Source organism: Bufo gargarizans, chromosome 3 (genome assembly GCF_014858855.1).
Source record: "Bufo gargarizans isolate SCDJY-AF-19 chromosome 3, ASM1485885v1, whole genome shotgun sequence".
NCBI lineage: Eukaryota > Metazoa > Chordata > Amphibia > Anura > Bufonidae > Bufo > Bufo gargarizans.
In genome coordinates, this window is record NC_058082.1 from 619,025,143 (window position 1) to 619,032,118 (window position 6,976).

Here is a 6,976-nt window from a genome sequence, read left to right on the forward strand (position 1 = left end):
CGCCTCTCCATTCATTCTCCACCTGGATGATGAAGCCAGGAAATTTGCATTCTTTACATAGGTGCAGACCGGCATGTATGTGTGGGTTGGCAGTGCCCTTTTATTCACGGGTCACATGCCATACTTACCGCCTTTTCGCTGAGGCCAGTGATTGACGGCAGCAGTAGGGAATTTAGTAAGAATAGTGAGTTTTTTGTTATTTTATCACACATGCTGTCGGCAGGTTACTTTGTTAACTCCTGGGCCACCCTTTAAGGTTTCCAGTTCCTGGACATGCAGAATGTTCCTATTCACTGACAACAAGTTTTCTAAAGCTATTGCTGCAGCGCACAGCTATCATATGTAGATTTATTGCAGAATGACTTCGATGTATAGCAGATATGTGTTACATCTGATGTGAGATAAAAATGCGGAAACATAATTACTCTATAAATAAAATCAAGATACCAAAATTGATTTCTAAAGCAGAAGTACGGTATACATTTCTTGATATGTATCTTCTGTATCCTGCAAACCATATCTTTAGCATCACGGAAGTGGAAGTGACAACTGCACAAGAAATAACATGTCGCTTGTGCTGACTGCCATCTGCTGGTGGAGATAGGAAGAACAGCCACCTAAAATAATAAAGGATGAGAAAGCTGAGCCTCTTATCCAATGGGACTCAACAGGGTTGTCCACTTTCCCCCTCTCTATTCATACTGGTTATGGAAACGCTACTTCAAGTGTTCAGAGACAACCCCCCTGAAGGTTGATAGCACGGAACACAAGTGTGCTGCTTTTGCGGATGACCTCCTTTTGCTATTCACGAACCCGAAGCAAGCATTTCCACAAATCCTAAGTACCTTTGAGGTTTTTGGTGAATTGTCCAAATTTAAGGTTAATCACACCAAATCCGAGGCAATGGGTCTCTCCTTAACTGAGGGATTGGCTAGGTGGCTGGAAACTTCATTTCCCTTCAAATGGAATCAAAACTCACTCCCATACTTGGCTATTGCGTTAACAAGTAACCCAGAAAAGCTTTAAAGTTCTAATTACCTCCCACTAATAAAGAAAATTAAAGCACAGCTACAATCCTTTATCATCCCATGGGTGTCCTGGTTGGAAAGAAAGAACCTACTGCAGACCTACATTGTCCCTAAGATAACATACCTGCTACAGATGGTCCTGATTCACCTTCCATAGATTTTCTTCAAGCATATCAGGCCATCAGTCGCACGCACCAAGGGGTCTCACCAAAGGAGTCTTCTTGACCACACAAGACGCCCCTATTCTCTGTCCCGCCTAAACTTCTGACTGCTGATCTCATCCCATACCTAACGCAAACACCCAAAAAAACCTTCCCACAATTTTGGAAACACTTAAGCCACATACCAACTTCAACAATAATAGAACATTATAGAGAACAGGGTAGGTTAACCCTTTTATGTACCCAAGCTACTGGGGAAGGAAACTTTCTAGCTAGGATTAAATTAACACGCAGCTGCAAACTTTTAGCCAGCACATACACCACCACTTCACCCCCTTCGTGGTTCGAGAAATTAGCTATGGGAGAAAAAATCCCACGACATATTACGGCACTCCTGTATAAATCCCTCAGCTCCGCCCCTGGGGAAGTAGTCCCCGCTTATATTAAGGAATGGGAGCGAGGTCTAGGGGTATCTTTCTCCCCGAGCGACATTAGACAGATCCACCAAAGGTCCCATGGGTTTTCAAGGTGTATAAAGATTCAAGAGCATTCTTATAAAGCCATGACGAGGTGGTACAATGACCCTAGGAAACTCTTCAAAAAAGGGTTACTTGAATCTGACACGTGTTGGAGATGCAAACAACACAGTGGTATGTTAATCCATATTTTGTGGTCGTGTCCCCGGCTTTACACATTTTGGAACCAGGTAGAACAGAAGGTCAATGAGATCTGTAAAACCTCTATCAAACTATCACCTCGATCGGTGCTCTTGTGGCCCTCTTCTGAATGTTGGCATCCTTTATCTGCAGATCTGCCCACTATGCTTATCCAAGCAGCCAGACTACTGATTCCACTTCAGTGGTTGAGCACTAACCCTCCCACCTTAGATCAGTGGTTTGTTAAAGTGGACCAGATATGTATGATGGAGGACTTAGCTGGATGGGCTAACAGAACACATGCTAAGTTTTTTAGGCTGTGGAATCCTTGGAAAGATTTTAGACAACTTCACTAGCTTAGCTCCACCATAATGGGTGGTAGTGGGGAGACTGTCTATTCGGGTCGCTTCTGCCTCTGCCTTTTGCAGTACGCAGCCCTGCAGGGTGAGGCGAATGGTGAGGTCACAGGGGTAGTTACTAACCGAGGGTGGTTATAGTACTCACAGTCTTTTATATACCCTGGGCAGACGTACAGCAGTGATGGAGAGGCTGGCACAGAGGTCCTGTTGCAGGTTTAATGTGCCGGTGGCAAGATCCCTTTAAGTTTGTGACGCCAGTGCCGGTAACTGTGGCACACCGATTAATGATAGTAATAATGGAGGAACACACGTTGCAGTGAACCAAAACTTCTGTTTTACTGAACAGTTAACTATTTACAGTCTTTGGTCAAAGTTACATATGTAAGAGGTAGTAACATGCAGGCTTTACATCAATTGGCAGGCAAAATGTTCTTGCAAGATACTCAGAGGGTTAAAACACTTACAGATCAGGCTGCACTTTTCCTCAGAATCCTGTCTGTCTTTATCCCAAGGCCCGTACGCCCTATTGCTGGCTTTATCCTTGGTTAGGGGAAACTTCCTCAGGTATAGATATCCTTGCTTTAAATATATCCTTCTGCCCTTCAGCTCTCTGTTTGCTGGAATCAACTTGGCTCTGTTCTGCACTGTTGTAGGAACTTCAGGTTTCTCAGGAGGTAACCTCTTCTCCTGGCGGCAAGCTTCTGAGCTTCTATTGCTCAGGGACCTCAGGCAGGCTAGACTGCACTCACTAGCCTCCTGGACTACACTGCCTTGCTCTTTCCTGTCTGGGCCTAACTATATATCCTAGTGGTTCCCTAGCTCCCTCTACTGTCTAGGAGGAGGAACTATCCCTAACAGGCCTGATACAGGAAATACACAGGAAAATCACATAAAACATCATATAAAATGCAATGGCCATATTTCACTGGAGATGGGGAATAACGTGGCCATATTGACCCTTGTGTAGTGCCCACATTTACCTAGTGGGACACTACACTTTGCTTCCGCATTTGCCTTCGTCGTGGAATTTTACCTTTCCTGAGATCTGTGCCTTTGTCCAGGACTTAATGTAGATATACCACTTCTTTTTTGGCTATGTATCAGCTGCAATTGGAAAATGTCCATGATTGTTTATCCCTGTTTCCCCCCCCCCCCCCCTTTTTTTTTTTTCTTGTTTTCATTGAGTGTGTTTAATCCCCCCCCCCCCCCTGCCTCCCCTCCCAATAATATGTCTCGACTCTTTCCACAGATACATGGTATTTTATTGTTTGACATGCTGTAATCATTGCATCTTTGTAACACTTTGCTCGCTTGTCAAGACAGAAATTCTTAATAAAAAGAGATTTGATAAAAAAAAATTAAAAAAAATTGAAAGCTGAGCCTCTAAGATGCCACCAGATGTAAGGTACCCTAAAAGTCAATGCTCGACCTTTTAAACAGGCCTTGAGGCATGAATTGGATAATAAATACACCAGCACCCCATTAGCGGGTGATTGCCCCTCATCAGTGCAGAGCAGAGAGAACTGGCTTAACTGTTCTATACTGGTGTGTGCATCTCTTCAACACCGTTTTTACCAGGGTTGTAGCTATGATTGAAGCAGGGGAAGCAGCTATTATGGGGTCCGAACTCAGAGGGGGCGCATCCAGAAAGAGGAGTGAAAGATTTTATCGTCAGGGCCCTCGCAACAGTATCATACAATGACATTATATACAGAGACAAGACACACAGTATATAAGTGTAGGAAACAGACGGAGCGGCTGCCGGGCCTGGTCCGAGAGAGTGATCTTGACTAGTCACAGGAGTGGGGGTTGCATGGGAGGAGAGAGTTCCGAAGAAATTGCTGTGGAGCCCAGACAGTTCTAGTTACGCCACTGGTTTTATCATATTCTGTTTCACAATTTCGTAGGTCTTTCTGGTCATTGCTTTCCAAAAATGTCAATAAAAATGCAGCTCCTATAGAGGCTGTGGCTCCAAGAGAAATGTAGTATTAGGGGTCATTCACACTAAACCGCCCGTGTGCGTTCCGCAATTTGGAACGGAATGGGTGGCCCATTATAGAAATGCCTATTCTTATCTGAAAAATGGACAAGAATAGGACATGTTCTATCCTTTTTGCAGGGCCACGGAACAGAGCAACGGATGCGGACGCATCTTTTGCAGCCCCATTGAAATAAATCAGTCCTCACCCGTTCCACAAAATTGCATAACAGATGCAGACCCATTGATACGGTCGTGTGAATGAGCCCTTATGCTACTACATTGCAACTAATCATACTGAAGGTGGTCGTGTTGCAATCCACAGGTTATTGTAACACAGAAAACCTGCAGGATTTCAGTGCAATCACATTTCATCCGGTGCAATTTTAGCTCTTACTGTATGTCAGATAACCACAAGTCACCGTCCAGCCCTAGCCTAAGATAACCCATTAAGAATGCAGTGATATAGGAAAGTAATGCACCAATATACAAGACAGTGGGACTACACACTGCAACCCCAGATTTACAGATTGTGCCACCATTAACAATCAAATTTGAAGACAGAGCCTTATCATGGTAGTATGGTATTCAGCTGCTTAGTCATGCAGTGACTCGTTGGTTCTCTGCTAAAGGGTTAATACTATGGTTCACTGCTAAAGGGTCATTACAGCATTATGGCTCATTACTAAAGCTGTTAAACTAAGCTAACTATGATCTGCCCACTCTGTATTCCAAAAGGCAATGTATGAGTAGAAAATAGTTAACCGACCTTAGTAATAGTTTCCGGGTGGGGGGCTGGCCCCACTTTCCCCTGGCTGGAGAGAAGTTTCTGGCAAGTCAGCCTAGAGTAAAGACGTGCACGCTGCTGTTGATGTGAAAGCCAGATAAGCTAAAGCTGGACGAAAGTATACTTCCCCAGGGACACGCCATCCCTGTAAGTGAAAAGCTGCCAAAAAAGCAACTTTACTAAAAACCAACCTCTGAGGGAAAAAAACGTTGAATCATTGCAGAAGGTAGAGGATCATAAAGGGACAGTGCTTAGACAGAAACCGTAATGGTAACGAACACACCCGCCTGTAGACTGCATGTAGTTTAGGTCATATTAGTAGTATAACGCTGCTGTTCTCATCAAACTCAAAGTGACAGGTGGCCATGCCCCTGTTCCACCCATAACCCCACCCACTCTGCCAATAACCCCGCCCACAATCACGCCCAAGCCACGCCTAAAATACCGCCCATTCAAATCCCCTTTTTATTCTTTTAGATCTGGTAAAGCGTCAGTAATTCAATTAAGTTTAATATGTTTAAAAATAAAATGCTATTAAGCTTGTATTAAACTTTTATTAAGCTATTATAAATATTGGCAGTGGCTAATTGATCCTTCTATCTTCCTAAAAGCTAAAAAGACCTTTGATGATGTCACCGAAACGCCCCATTTTCCGCCCATAACCCCAGCCCACTCTGCCCACAACCAGGGCAGCAGTCCCTTTGTTAGTGGGCCTGCGATCTTTGAAATTTGCTTTTAATTATATACCATTGTGTTTAATAAATCGAAGGCTGTCGTGATTCAAGCAAAATATTTGATCAACGCATCTAGCATCAGATATGCATAATTTATACATATTAACAATAGCTAATTGCGACACCCAACTTTCCCGGGGCCGATTCTGTCTGCCCATTTGCCCTATTTCATAGCCTATGAACAGAGGTTCACAGACATGTCAGGGCATGTTCTAATATATTTATATAACTATCTGTTATCTATCTATCTATTTTAGCTAGGACCTTTGATGAGCTACTATTACCGCCCATAACCCCATCCACACCTCCCACAAACCCTCCCAGCCCCCGCTCCCAAAACTGATGTCAGAGCGGATCTCACCAAAGGTCCTGTTCTAATTAATTATCTATCTAGGCCGAATCTAATGTTCAATAGATAAATATTTTATCTATTATATATCAATAAATCAATCTATCACACATCTATCTATCTATTCTATCTATCTATCTTTCTATCAATCTATCTATATACTGTATGTTTTTATCTAACTGTCTATCTTTCCACTATTTTTGTATCTATCAATCTATATAACAATGTATCTATTTATCTATCTAGCTTCTAACAGCTATTAATTGATCTATGACATATCTATTTATCTACCCATCTATCTATTTATCTTTCTATCTATCAATTTATCTATCTATCAATTTATCAAGCTTCTAATATCTTTCTAACGACTATCTTTATATCTAGTTATTTATCTATAACATTTATGTCAGCTGTTTGTCCCTACAATTACATATAAATAACTAGACATTATCCCCGTTACAATAACTGGCGCTAGAATTGGCCGGTGCGCAGAGCAATCATCACACTGTGCTTTGGGCGATCAACGCAGCCCCACACACCGTCCGCACCGACCACCGTCCGCTCAATGCCGCCCCCACACGCCGCCAGCGCCGTCCATGGAACACGGTGTGATGATTGCTCTGCGCACCGGCCAATTCTAGCGCCAGGTATTGTAACGGGCATAATGTCTAGTTATTTATAAATATGTAATTGTAGGGACAAACAGCTGACATAAATATCCATGTGTCAGTTATTCATTTCTATCTTAATTTCTAGGAAGAAATAACAGAGAAACAATATAGAGTTCTAAGAAAATAAGGAAACAGCCTTGTTATTTCATGAGGAATACAAGTATTCATCAAAAAAGGCCCTTCATGAGAGATAACGAGACCTCTTTAACACAACTTAGTGTTTTCAGTCATTTTAGCAACATTTTTAAGTACC